This window comes from Dermacentor albipictus, chromosome 1 (genome assembly GCF_038994185.2).
Source record: "Dermacentor albipictus isolate Rhodes 1998 colony chromosome 1, USDA_Dalb.pri_finalv2, whole genome shotgun sequence".
Lineage (NCBI taxonomy): Eukaryota > Metazoa > Arthropoda > Arachnida > Ixodida > Ixodidae > Dermacentor > Dermacentor albipictus.
The window spans coordinates 81,771,419-81,785,942 of NC_091821.1; the positions used below are offsets into that span (position 1 = coordinate 81,771,419).

The 14,524-nt window shown below is 47.3% G+C and overlaps 1 protein-coding gene and 1 non-coding gene across 6 annotated transcripts in view; one reads left to right on the forward strand and one right to left on the reverse strand.

Annotated features, from left to right (window-relative positions):
* LOC135907442 (lysosomal alpha-mannosidase-like) overlaps nucleotides 1-14,524 on the reverse strand; it is a 566,544-nt gene that overhangs the window by 262,100 nt on the left and 289,920 nt on the right. The window lies entirely within an intron of this gene.
* Nucleotides 8,981-9,052, forward strand: TRNAT-CGU (transfer RNA threonine (anticodon CGU)). Its single transcript has one exon. It is a non-coding gene; the product is annotated as a tRNA-Thr (tRNA).

Below are 14,524 nucleotides of genomic sequence, written 5' to 3' on the forward strand. Positions count from 1 at the left end.
AAATGCATAGCTGTTTGGAGGGGTGGTTACAACTGTTTTGTCAAAATTGGGGAACTAAAAGATCAGGGTTGATTTTGACTCAGTAATAGCCTGGCGAGTCAGGGGTGAAGAGCCTGCGCTTACCCGTTGTGCAGCGCTGTGTTGTTTGGTTTGTTTGACGTATGTTCTCCAGGGCCCAGGATCCCGAGGGTTGTCAAACGAGGCTCGACCCCAGTACCCTGCAGCTTCTTTCAGCGTTCCTCATGGCCAGCGAATTGAGTTCACCGGCCATTCAGAACAACCGGGGCGAGGACGAGCTGTTAGATATGGAGCTGTTTCCTGCGATTACTTCGAGTTCCCCAAACCACTTCGAGTCGCAGCACAGCTAATTGAGGAATGCCGAAGCAGGAAAGCACATTCCAGAGGAGCGGCCGAGCAAACAAGTTTAAGGCAACAAGTTCACGTGCCAACAACTTCGTGCGCCGCCGGGATTAGCAGGTGGGCCTCCGACAATGGAGCATGAGCAGCCCTCCCCTTCTCCTCGTTAGAAGTGCATTGCCAGTCTGCGAGGCAAGACCACAGAGAGCCGCCAGGTGTGACACCGCGACACGGGCGCCTACCATTGGCTGAAAGTGGCGTCATCGGAGCGGACTCTCCCATTGGTCAAACATGACGTGATTTACAGTGCTCGAAGGGTTTATAAGAAGCCTTCCAGAGAGATCTGAGCATTCTGGGACATGCCCTGATTCCCTGATTCACCTCTCTCGAACTTCTTGCCGCGGGCCGCAGCGTCCGAGCTGCTGCCGGCCCGTAATGACTGTACGACGGTTAATTGACGCTCACCTCTCTGTATATAATGTAGAATAAATCACCCCCAAGTTTGTGGTTTTCATCCCGACGTTCGTCCTCCAACCCCTACACCGTGCACTGGTGCTGTACTTGAAGTGTACCGGCCTGAGCGACCATTTATAGTCCTGTGAATCATCTCGCGTACAGATATTCTTCACTCCCTCCCTGTTTCGTATTTCTATTCACCCTTTCCCTCTTTAAAACCGGACGTTCGTCTGGTTGAACCATCCTCCCTTCCCTTTCCTTGTTTTCTCTCTTTGGTGTTCTCTTTACCAGTGGGCCGTATACTGCACAAAAGGCGTCGTTATTTCCTGTTATATAAAACGACTGCGGTTTTGGTTTAGAAAAAGCTGTGGGGGTCATCGATGTTACGACACACGATAATGATGACAAAGACGGCACACATGATTAAACTAGCTAACAGGGCCCAACTTATGGGACCCTACAACGCAAAACTATTCCAATATCCTGACTTCACATTTACATAACAACGACACAAGCATCGGGCGGTCAACCGCAACGTTGTTTGAAAAGCCCAATCAAACGCGTCCCTCGTTTATAGGAGGTCATTTTTCTTTTTTTTTGCTTTCAATGCGAATAGCATTGCCTACATGGAGCAGTTTTTCCTATCTAATTGGTTGAGAAGAGGCGAGGAGTACGCTCAGCTGGAGCGAGTTTCGATGGCGCCCAGCCAGCACAGTGAAATTAGATAAACGAATGAGGAGGTCGGTGTACCGGATTATGCGATTGCTCCGCTTTGCATTACTTAGCTTGCGGTAGCTTGTCTAAAATCGCGGTGGCGTGCAACGTAAGGTTAAATATACCGCTGAAACGGATCCTCAGCAAGGAAGCGTTGGCAGAGCGATGTGGTATACGTGCCGAAAAGGCTCGATAACGTTATACGCCCACGGAAAAAGTTTTGATATACGCAAATAAACCCATGCTCTCCGGCATGTGCGAGTAGCCAGTGCCTGAGCGATCGGCGGCAGCGATCTTCTATTGCTTTCGGAACGGAGTAGTCTACGGCTATTCAGAAAATTTTTCAGTTTTGTTCAGCATAATAATGCGTCTTTAACGTGTAAACAGCACTTCGACGCGGTGAGTTTTTCGCGAGTTTGTAACTTCGCGTGACAGACAGGCGAAGTGGGCGCTGCAGCCCGAAAACGTTTGACCAATAGCAGTTGTTTGAACGACGCCTTTCTCGCTAGTGACAAAAAAGGCGTCGGAATTTAAACGTCTTGAATAGCTTTACATCATTGTAGCGCCAACATTGGTGTAAAAAAAGAAGAAAAAGAAAAAAAGAAACTAGGCGATCGAGTCAAAATAAGCTATTGGACGCGCTTATTCTGTTTGACGCCCCCCATCCGGTGGCTGCGTGACATCAGTTGAGTCAGCCTGGATGGCAGACGGTACAGTGATTGTGCACCAATGTTTAGACACAGCGGTGCTACACCGCACTGCTAAGTGCAAAAAAGCCCGTCGGTCCGTGGGTTTCTTTTTTTTATTTCGACTACGCTAACACGCGACTACGCTGCTACCCCACTACGCTGTAACGCGCTTACTTTGGACTACGTTAGCACGCCCTAAGCGTCTTTTCGCTTCTCCTGCGAATGGCGTTGAAGATTTTTGGCTGAGGTATACCCTGACTTGGGGGCTGGTTCAATGTGCCGTCCTTCCAACGGCTCCCACGTTTGCTCTTTGCAGCCTGTACGTATGCATTTGCTAAAGTTAAACCGCTAAAGAGATGTCCTGTTTGCACAGGTCGAGTCTTACGGCGGCTGTATAAATGCAGGCGACTCGATTGCACTTCTCAAGCGCGCACGCACGCACGCACTAGTAATGCGCCCTCGGCGAGGGGGGGGGGGGAGGGGGGGAAGCGGCGCGGAAGGCGCACGCGGTCCGAGTCTACTGCGTCCACGGCGCCATAAATAATAACAGCGCGCGCGGCCTGCTCGGCCGACGTCCGCGATGACCGCTTTGCTGCGGAAATGAGGCTCGCGGCGGCCGCGCGGCGCCGTGTTTGGGATCCGGTGACCTGCGAGCGGGGCTTAATTTGGCCCGGCAAGCAGCCCGCACGGAGCACCGAATCAGTGTCACCCAAATAAGACAACCGAGATGGCAGTAATTCCATCAGTGACTCTTAATTAGAGCGGAGCAGTGGCACGCTTCGCGGCGGAATGGACGCGGCGGTGAGTCCGTGATTCTATTTGCCTTCGCGACAGGATGCGTGTGGTGAGAGGAGGAAACCGGTTCCGCTTAATTTACTGCGGGTTATTACTCATTATTGTTGAGGATGTTGTCGAGGGAGCTTCCATGAAGCATAATATGAAACCAGCGATACATATATATATATATATATATATATGTGTGTGTGTGTGTGTGTGTGTGTGTGTGTGTGTGTGTGTGTGTGTGTGTGTGTGTGTGTGTGTGTGTGTGTGTGTGTGTGTGTGTGTGTGTGTGTGTGTGTGTGTGTGCCAATGGAAAGTGCTGTAGATCCGGTGCATAGGTAGTTGAGAAACGAAGGTGCGCACTTACTAAAATTGCATCTGTAATGTTTTTATTCGCCATAATTATTCTGACGAAGGGCGTGCCACGGCCGGAACGTTAAAAACATCACACACCAACCACACACACACATTTCGCGTGCAAATTCACGCAATATTGCCGCGCGACTGGTCGCTCGAGGCACTTTGCGTGTATTCTTTAGCCAGAGTTTAAAGGTATGCGTCTCAAATTTTTCCATAGCTGGAAACGGTCTGAGTCTTCTGGTGAAGAAGTCAATGAATCTAAGTTGCATAATTACTTGTGGAATTACTACTTCCAGCCATCTTAAGATGCATGCCTCTCGCTTAAAGGTAATGACGAAGAAATCGCGCTTAATTATCGCATCTTCCCTATATTTAAGGAATTTCGAACACATCCTCTGAAACACCGTGTGTAATACTGGGTGTCCCAAAGTAACTCTGTAGTGAGAAAATAAACAAAAAAGAATATGATGATAATTGAGAATGACATCGCAGTTTGACTTCCGATATGACAGCGAGCCTGTGGTTCGTCTGATAACCTCTGTGGGGTGCACGGGTGTACGAATACAATCCTCACAGGTCACTGCAGGAGCTACACACACAACCATTATCCAGCGCATTGCACGGGTAATTTCAGAAACCATCCACCGAGTGTTTAACATTATGCAGCGTCGTGTGCAGACATGTCTTCAAGCCAGTGACGGATATTTTCAGCGTCTCCTGTATTCATCGCTGCCCTGCCGTAGGTAAAACTTAAAATTTTAGGACCGCATGTTCCACTGCACAGTTACTCTTCGGAAATCCAGTATGTGCAACATCAAATTGCCTTATACATCCGTTTTCTTTTTTTTTCGTATAAGAACGAAGTCCAACTTCTCAAAAAATTGCCCTAGCAAATTTTGGAAAGTGATATCGCCTGAGCCTTCGAGGGAATTGCCTCCCATATCTTCATGTGAAGGTTCTTCGTTGGGTGCTGCTGATTTGTTGCGTGCATTTAATTCATATTTCTGCAGTGTTTTTGTGAAAGCCCCCTGGTGTTGACAATTCAAAGACTAGTAATGTACTTGGTTGTGACGCCTCTCCAATTCCTCGTATATATATAACCTCGAAAACTTCCTCATTTAGTGCCGATGTTAAAAACAGTGGATAATAATGCCATGACCAATTATCGACCGATATACGTGACAGTAAAGGCAAATATTAAATAAAGATAAAGTGATAAATTAATGCTCGAGAGCGTCTAAGGTGTCGATATTATCGCGAAGAGAGCTTTAGTGATCGCGAGATTGAGATAAATGCAGAGCACGATTTCAGACTCCCCCGGGGACATTCAGGTACGAGCCCGATGACGTAGAAGCCCCTCATTATAATTCTGTCACTTGTACTCAACCACTGATAATAAAACAATCATTGCATTGCGCTATAAGACTCGAGAAAAGTCTACTTGTCCAGTTCTATTCGACGTTTAGAAAAAAAAAATAACTGAATGACGTTACCCTTGACAACGACGCGTGCGCGGTCGAAAGGTTTCCTTTTCGCTCGACACTGCGTCGCCCGTGCTCTGCCGTTTCAGCACTTTCGTTAACGCGTAGCGCTGCGCTGGTTTTGCAAACTCACGAAACTCGCACAAAGTACAAGGATAGCAGAGTAATGCCACGCCGGCAGCGCGAGCCCTCAGCAGCGTGTGAGGCTCTTCGCAGCTTGAAATGGAGCGCAGCATCGCGAGCCAATGAGTGGTTGTCAGGCTCATCAACGAATTTTGTCACTGCGAAATTTCTGGAATGGTATTTTAACAGTCCACGTGGACTCAATACTTGCCTTTAAGTGTCCCTTCAACATCTTTCACTTGCAACACGTTAGAACACATTGTCGTCTCAGATCACGTAATACATACCTAACAACAACAAAATCATTTGCTAACCAAAATGGCTTTCAGCAGAGACGATCTTGTCAGACACAGCTTTCCCAACGAACAACTGACATTCACACCAACCTGCATGAACTTACGCAAACTGATGCAGTGCTTATTGATTTCGGAAAGGCGTTGGGTCACGTAGGTCACAGGCGTTTGATTTATAAGATGAGGCGTATTGAAATAGAAAATACAGTCAGTGATTGAATTTAAAAATATTCATGCGACAGACGTCACGCGGTATTTGTTGATAATATTGCAACTAGCTTCGAGCACGTGAAGCATGGCGTGCCCCAGGGCTGAGTATCGGGCCCAACGCTGTTTCTTGTCTACATAAACGATATTCACATTGCTAGAAATTCAAAAATTCCTATATTTTCCAACGACTGTGTTACTTATCGGGCTGTTACTGACCGTGAAGATTGCAGTGAACTAGAAAAGGAGCTGCAGAAAATAAACCAACGATGTTTTCATTGGCCAACGAGTAATAATATCAAGAAAACAAAGCTAATGCGGTTTATTACCGGAAATACTTCTTGTCGCGCACTTATGCAATAAATGGTGATAACATTGAATCAGTCGAGCCATATAAATATTTAGGTGTCCATTTAACTACTAATCTGTCGTGGAACACACGTATTGACCGTTGGGGAAAGCAAATATGACTCTTGGTTTTCTCCGACGTACTCTTCGCCAAGCTAACAAGGATACAAAACCTCTTGCCTACAACTCAATCGCGCGATTTAACCGTGAATATTCTTCAGGTATTTGGAGCCCTGTTTACGCTTGCCTCATCAAAATATTAGGCAAACTAAAGCCGCTAGGTTCATCGTATCTGATTACTCTTGCTATTCAAGTATATCTAAAATTAAAAACCACCTTGACTTTGCATCACTAGGAAGAATGCGGAAAGCTTTTCGAATAACATTCTTTCACAAGATATATCACATCCCTGCTCCTTGCTCTACAACAATAATAAAGGCAGCAGCTGCAGCTTTATCGCGCTTGCACCACAGTTTCAAGCGTCACCACCTTTTCGCCTGCGCTGCTGACCTACTCAGTATTTCGTTTCTCCACTTGGCAATTCAGGAGTGGAATCAGTTGCCGAGATCAGTAGCTGACATAGTCAGTGCAGATAAATTTTCAGAAGCACTGAACCATATTTTTTTTTTTTCGCGTACCAAAGGCCGCTAACACAAATAAAAATGTTCCGAATTGTTTCCACCCCCGTGAAATGGCATGTAATGGTTTCGCTCACATCATGTATTGCTTAACTTTTTTTCTCATGCTGTTTTCAAGGAATCCTTTTATGCTTCGGTATTTGATTTTCCTAATTGCTGTACTGTAGTTTCCATTGGAAGTGTTTTTCTTGTATACTTGGGAACGATATATATATATATATATATATATATATATATATATATATATATATATATATATATATATATATATATATATATGTGTGTGGGAAATGAGGAACTGTACCTGTACTTTATGCAAGCGTTTCTCTACAATGTTTTCTAGGACTACTGTACAAAATTTTGGCACCGCTGCAGATCTTTGTTGCACGAATGAAATTGTCGGTGGTCATTTTACTAAAATGTCTTCTCTTCTATATAATTAATGCTCGATGGGTCTTTAGGGCAAATAAAAGAAAAAGAAAAGAAACAATGGAGAGCTTGGCGCCATAACGTAAAGCTATTCCAAACTGTTTCTCTTCCATTTCTGCAATCAGCCCTCCACTATTGGTCAAATATTTTTCGGGCTAACCCCACTTAACCTGTCTGTCAGGCGGCGTCACAAAAACGGCGAAACAAATCTGATATATGGCGTGTACACACTCGTTATGCGCGATTTGAGCGAACAAACGATAATTATTTCTCATTCCGCATCGTTTTCCCCATCAGGCCTCCCTTGTTGGGCAAAAGTTTTCGGGCTGCGCCCACTTCGCCTTTCTTTCACGCGGCGTCACAAAACCGCGAAATCTCGCCGCGTGTACGCATTAAATATGCATTAATATGCCGAACAAAACTAAACTTTTTTTTTCGGAATAACCGGACGCTGCCCCGTTCCGAAAGGAATAGAAGACGTCTGCCTACCGATCGCTCAAGCACTGGCATCTCCGAGCTGCCAGGGAGAACGGTTTTATTTGCGTATAATAAAATTTTTTACTGGCATTATAACGTGTCGAGTCCTTTCGGCACGTATACCGCATCGCTCTGCGAACTGTTCTTCGTTGAGGATCCATTTTAGCGACATTTTTAACCTCCCCATGCATGCCGCCACAATTTTCGAGCAGCCACAGCAAGCTAAGCGAAGGGAAGACGGCGAATCCCAGACGCCGGCAACGCTCTCCTCATCCGGTTATCTAGTTTCGCTGCGCTGTCTCGGCCCCACTGGAACCCTGTCCATTTCTGCGAACTCCTCGCCTATTTCCAGCCTATTAAATAAGAAAAACTGCTCAATGTAGGCAATGTCATTCGCTTTCAAAGCAATCAAAAGTGACCTTGTTTTAAACGAGAAGACCGTTTTATGGGGCGGTTCAAGCAATGCCGCAGGTCACCGCCCGATTTTTACGTCGGTGATTACGTAAAATTGACGTCAGCAGATCGGAATAAAAACAGTATGGAATAGTATACGTTTTCGCGGGGCACTTTGCTCCACAGGAACGAGATGGCAGCGCGGTTACGAAACCACTACAACCTCTGCCTTACTTCTTGCTGTCAGAAAAACAACTGGGCATTCGCTAACGCACTGTGCTCCATTCACGCTGCAAAATGTGGAGCCGTAGAGGGAACACGTGTGCTGTAGTTGGCTGCCAAAGTAGTGACTGGCGTATTAAGAAATGAAATCAATCTCTGGTACCACGTTCACGGACCGCTGCTACATAATGACTGTCTGTTTCCCCGGCACCTCGCAATGCACGGCTTTCCCCGCGGATAAAAAAGTTCCCTCACCCGCCAGCGTAGTATCGCTAACCCACAAATAAATGAGTTCAATCCCGGAACGGCGGCAAGAGTACCGCCCGTTACACATCGACGAAAGCAGTAGCGCCGCTTCCTGTCGCAGTAAGTTTCTGGCGCTTTACACACGTGCACCCCAACCCACACGCACATTTACGCCCACTATATCGCCAACGGGTCAGGAAAAGGTCAATGGGCGCACACTTGAATCAATGCGCCGAAGCGTGGGTGACGAGACTACGCCAACAGCTCATGAATGTTCGAAGCTGAACGTTTCGTGGCGGTTCAGATTAACTCTTTCCCTAAATATAGCGGAAAGAGGTGTGTTTGTAGGTTACGCCAGATCTATTTTTTTCTGCAGTTTTATGTAATATTTATTGTAATACATAAACAAATAGCAGAATTAATGCACTTTGCAAGCATGAAAGTTTTGTTAACGCAATATATGTCTTAGAAAATATATAAATTGCCAGAATCAAGATTCAAACGGGCCCCTCGGTTAACCCCCTTTCTTATCGTCCTTACATAACGAGGGTCTCGAATCTGGCAACATTGATGCCTTCAGGTAGCACGTGTGAGTTTATTGACCAGTTACCTTCACCCAAAAAATATCACGTACTCTTGACGCCTGCGGCTGAAAGGATGTTCCACATCCGCCGCCAAGGTTTGTGAGTTGTAGCGCTGGCTAACACTCCCAGGGTTAGTTCTAGTAGTAACACATAAATACCCCAGGAAGTGGATGGGAAGACGGCGCCGCGGTGGCTCAATTGGTAGAGCATCGCACGCGTAATGCGAAGACGTGGGATCGTTCCCCACCTGCGGAAAGTTATTTTTTTCATCCACTTTCAATTCCATTATTTTCTCATTTCTTTATTTCAATTACTAAGTGCAAGTAATTTCCCCTGTGTTGTCCTTGGTGTTGGCTTCTTATGATATCATTAAAAAAAACGGACCCCTCGGTTAAGCCCTTTCTTCTCGTTCAGAATCAAGATTGTGGAATAATATTGACAAACGTTTGTAAAGACGCGCTTGTATCTACTAATAAAAATACGTAAAAAAATTATGATATACAAAATGCATTGCAGTCTAATAGGCATTATGTCCGAAAAAGTCGAAATTTTTCATTGAACAGGTATTAAACTACAAAAATTTAACTGCAAGCAGTACAGTTGGGCGTGCCGGGCTGCGGCCGCCGAGGTTCTGGGCTAGTTTGCTTCGTCATCGCTCTCAGAGTCCGACCATGGTCCGACGAAAAGGCAGCATCCTCAGACTAGCTGCTGCTCGATCTATCGATAGAATGAACCGCAGGCACAGCGGAATCAAGAGATCTGCGATCTTTCGAAGCGCGCCGATCCCGGCGGCAGCTATTTTGCAGGAGACGTTCATTTGAGGGATCGCCAGTCGTTTGTGCGCAGGCGCGAGTAAGAGCGGGCGCAAGAGAGAAAATTTGGGGGCTTTTGCTCCTTGAATATATGACTGTGCCTAGGCATTACGGAGGAGGTTTCTTAACGCGTGTTGTATGCGTTTGTCCCCTAGACATGCGGAGTGCGGTCGAGTTTGTTTACACTCCGCCGCTGGCAGCGCGCGCGGTGAGGCAGTGGGCGCGGACGCCCCATTTGGTGATCGCTGTGTCTGAAGGGGCAAGGTTCTGACTGGTATTGTGTAATTCGCGGGTCACTTTTTTCGTCGCGACGATAGCTTGGATTATTTTACGAGCACTAGCTGCTCCAACAGCTAGGCCAATGTAACCGGCAAACAGAGGCCTCAGGAGAGCACCTGAGGTTATAATAAAGCAGGCGACGCATTATCTCCAGCGCACCCAAGGCGTAGCGGGGGGACCAAAGCTGGAAGCAGGGCGGCCCGTGGGTTGGGGCTGCGGAGGCTGAAGCGTGCCAGCCCCGACCGACGGACCAGTCCGGGTTCTAGCTGTGGTGTCCCCGTTGCAGCTTTGGTGTCCTGGAGGCGCCGCAAATAATGCGAAATAACGACAGGTTGTTACAATTAGTAAAAAAAAAGGCTATATAATAAATATAGTTACGCCCAGCCGCCAACTTGTGACGCTAAGTTTAGTAGTACCGCGCCCGCCGACTTCTGCAACGCCAGTCAGAACTTTGCTTCTGAAGGTACGTCGGACAGACTTTCTCGCGCCTGTGGCGCTGGTGCTCAGTCAGTCATCGTCACCGGCGGCCTTTCAGCCACTTCCGTTCAACCGCGGTCGCTAAGGTGCGCTGCCTTCTAGATATTCAATATATGCGGTCCAGGCTCTAATACGGTCGCAACTGCTCTCACAGAAACATCTGTGATGTTATTTACAAGGTACTTCGCCGTAAGGCGCGAGAAAGCTACGTTCCACCACGACTAACTTAGCCTGCTGCTTCAGCTACTTAACCGCGCCCGCAGTCAACGTCCGATCGTAAACAAACTGGACACCACTCCGCAATGCCGGCACGCCTAGGGAGAATAGCCTACAACACGCGCTAAGCAGCCCCCTCCGTAGTACCTAGGGAGAGCCATATATTCAAGGAGCAAAAGCCCCCAGATGTTCTCTCTCGCGCCCGCTCTTACTCGCGCCTCCGCACAGTGAACGTCTCTAGCTATCTTGCTTTCTACTTCGACTTTTTGACAATCGCGAAACTTCAAAGCGCGTTCAAAAATCACCGCCTGGTGGGAAAAAAAGCGACCTGCTTAGAAAATCAAAATATAGTTCTCCTCCTTCACGTACGAAGGCGCAGTGTCTCATGAGCGAGGAGAGTGAGAAGAAGAGAGGGCGGGCTAGGCAGGTGGGAGGGTGGGGTGTCAGGTGCCCGGAGTGTATTTCGGTATTTGTAGCGTGCGCATTTGAGGCCAGCGCGACGTTGCTTCACTGCAGCGTCAGTGGCACGACGCCCACTCATGAATCAATAGTGTCATCCGTAATTGCACCACCGCAGTGCCGTTGTCACCGAGTTAGGCCGAGAGTCGGGGTGTATATGCAATTCCCGCATTCGCTGTCGGCGCTGACATTAGATAGGCGGCATCAAGTGCTCGAGTCTAATATTGCGCCAGGGCCGCAAGAAGTTCGCACGTGTTATACGAGCGACGCGAGTTAGCGACTCTCGCTTAATAACTAGGGACAGCTATGTAATTTATGGACATCTTGAAGAAAATTCTTCCCTTCTGATCCACTGACTTGCTCGCGCTGAAATGTCGAACGGATATCGCGTGCGCGGGTGACTTTCGCCTACCACAGCGCATGGCGGCGGCACTTTGCCGGTTCATCGGCTAAAAAACGACAATGAAATGAAACACTGCCGTGAGAGGCGATGACGCAGCCCCGCTCAAAAGTCTCGGTGCCATATCCAGCCGAAGGCATTAAGCGACGCCACGCGTCTCGTCGCAGGCGATATCTTTTCTCATTTCTTTTCTCTCATTTTTGCCCCCTATTGGAAGCAGATAAAGCAATGTCGAGAAAAGGCAGCATTCGGCAAATGCGATCCGAAAGTGCTGAAGGGCCAGTGACCTATGCGATACAAAAGCATTTTAAAGCCTTTTCCGGTGAACAGTGCAGCCGAGCGGGCTGTGCGCGCTGTGACGTGCGAGTGGACGTATAGTGGTTAAACCGGAGTGAGAGTCATCTTTCGTATACGTCCCTCCATAGCATCCACTGCCCCCGAGAAAATCAGTCGACTACCTTGAAACAGACAGCTACTGTGACAGACACTCGGAAACACAGGTCCACTGTAGATGTTTTCGCGCGTGTACCCGCTTAAGAAAACCAAACCTGTCGTCTGGGATAACAAAGGACTCTCAATAGGGGCTCACGTCGAGCATCTCTGCTGACTCGTACGTACGTTCAACTTGCGCAAGTACCTATATTAGCTTTCTATGTTAGCTCCCTTGTCGTTTGTGAAATATCCCGAGTCAGGGTTGGTTTAGTGTTTCACAAGACTTTCTAATATTGGTACGTGCCTTCTGCAAACTACAGTGTCACTGGACACTTCTTTTGCAATATGAATGTCAGCGATGCAAGAAGGCAGCTGAACAGTGCAGTTTAATAAAGCACCAAAGTTTTTACTCTTTGTTATAGGTTTCGACACCTGGCTGTTTTTTTTTTTTTTTTTTGCGGCCAGCGCAGTAAACGTTAGTATGCACCTTGATGACTTTTTCTTGTATTCGCTAATGCCTGTGGCCTACAGGTAAATCCAGCCTGTCCACAGCAAATGGTGTTTGCCTGAGGTCGCCTGTCGTCGTCTGTACTTGCTCAACCCCTCGATGCAACTGCACCTGTGAACTGGTTTTTCCCTGTATGAAGCAACATTAAGCTGTCGCTTGCGCCTATCGTCGCTTTCATGAACGACTGCTCCTCCTTGGAATTGGAATGGCCGTAAGCGCTGTTTACAACACTCGCGATCGCGAAGGAACAGTAGAACACATACTATACATATGTGGCTTCTCTTTGAAGATCAACGACTAGCCCTCCACACCACCCGTAGCCAGCTAGGTGGAAGACCTTTCACCGGGAGAAAGACCTTGGATTTATGTACTCGCACAAAGCAGCAGCATTAAGCCACAAAAGTGCTGCTGCAGATACCGAAATCAACCTGACTGAGTGACCGTCTACTAGCCGTGACAACTTAGTTGCTATATGACGTTGCGCTGCTAAGCTCGAGATCGCGGGTACGATCCCGTCTGTGGTGGCCGCATTTCGATGGCGGCGAAATGAAAGAACACTCGTCTACTTAGATCTAGGTGCACGTTAAAGAACCCCAGCTGGTCAAAATTATTCCGGAGTCCCCCACTACGGCATGCCTCATAATCAGATTGTGATTTCGGCACGTAAAACCACAGTTTTTTTTTTTTTATGAGTGGCTGTCAGGCAACGATGAACATTGCGGATCGCCTGCGTCTCCAGCGCACCTTGAACTGCCCTCTTTTTCTCTGTTGAGGTAGAATAGGGTGGCCAATAGGGCTGGGTCTTGGTTAACATCCCTGACTTTTTCTACTTCTCTCTTTCTATGTCTTTGTCATCATCATCATCATCAGCCTGGTTGCACCCACTGCAGGGCAAAGGCCTCTCCCATGCTTCTCCAACAACCCCGGTCATGTACTAATTGTAACCATGCCGTGCCTGCAAACTTCTTAATCTCATCCGCCCACCTAAGTTTCTGCCGCCCCCTGCTACGCTTCCCTTCCCTTGGGATCCAGTCCGTAACCCTTAATGACCATCGGTTATCTTCCCTCCTCATTACATGCCCTGCCCATGCCCATTTCTTTTTCTTGATTTCAACTAAGATGTCATTAACTCGCGTTTGTTCCCTCACCCAATCTGCTCTTTTCTTATCCCTTAACGTTACACCTATCATTCTTCTTTCCATAGCTCGTTGTGTCGTCCTCAATTTGAGTAGAACCTTTTCGTAAGCCTCCAGGTTTCTGCCCCGTAGGTGAGTACTGGTAAGACACAGCTATTATATACTTTTCTCTTTGTCTTTGTACCGTTTTGTATATGTTCGTACAAAAATTAGCTATACTACTCCTGCCTTTGGCAGGGATTAATCTGAGAAATATGCATGCTTAATCAGTTATGCGTATCATGTCTATTGCTAGTGTTCTCGTCTAAAAATGCACCTTCTCTAGTACATTCAACTGGGTAAAGCTTCGTTGTTTTTCATTTCCGATTGTGCTTTTTGTCTCTAATGGTCATTAAGAAGCAGCGCTTTCCCTTACCATTTCAGCGCGGCAGTGGTGCCTCCGAGCGGACCAGTCCCCCACGAAAGCTTCAAAAGCTATGGTGGCCGCTTCTCGTGCAGCACGTCAAGAACGCGTGCTAGGCCAGGAGGCATGAGCCTACCAGGAGGGCCAGAGTTGGGCTTTAGTTCCTTTGGAACTAATAAATGTTATTTCTCTCTCTCTTCGTGACGCACATATTTGCGCACATTTGGGAAAAATTCAACACACACACACACACACACACACACACCCACACACACATTGGAAGATTAATGTGTTTTCCTTTCCGCTCATAAGGTTTGCGAAGCTTATAGAGATGTGCGGTAAATGTAATTAATGTTTCATTTCTTTACTCATACTTGCCGGGTTCTCTGCTACATTCTTGCGGCGCTTCGCTATAAACAGTGTCTTTGCAATAATAAGAAATAGTGGGTAGAGACCGCGGCATTCTGCGTGCGATCTTCTTTTCTTCATCTTTCCAGGTAAGTGTATACCTACGCTCGGAAGCACAAGGAAATGACGAAGGTAAGTCACAACGGGGTGAAACCGAGACGACATGTTCGGCGCAAGGCACAAATCGCTTCGGCTTC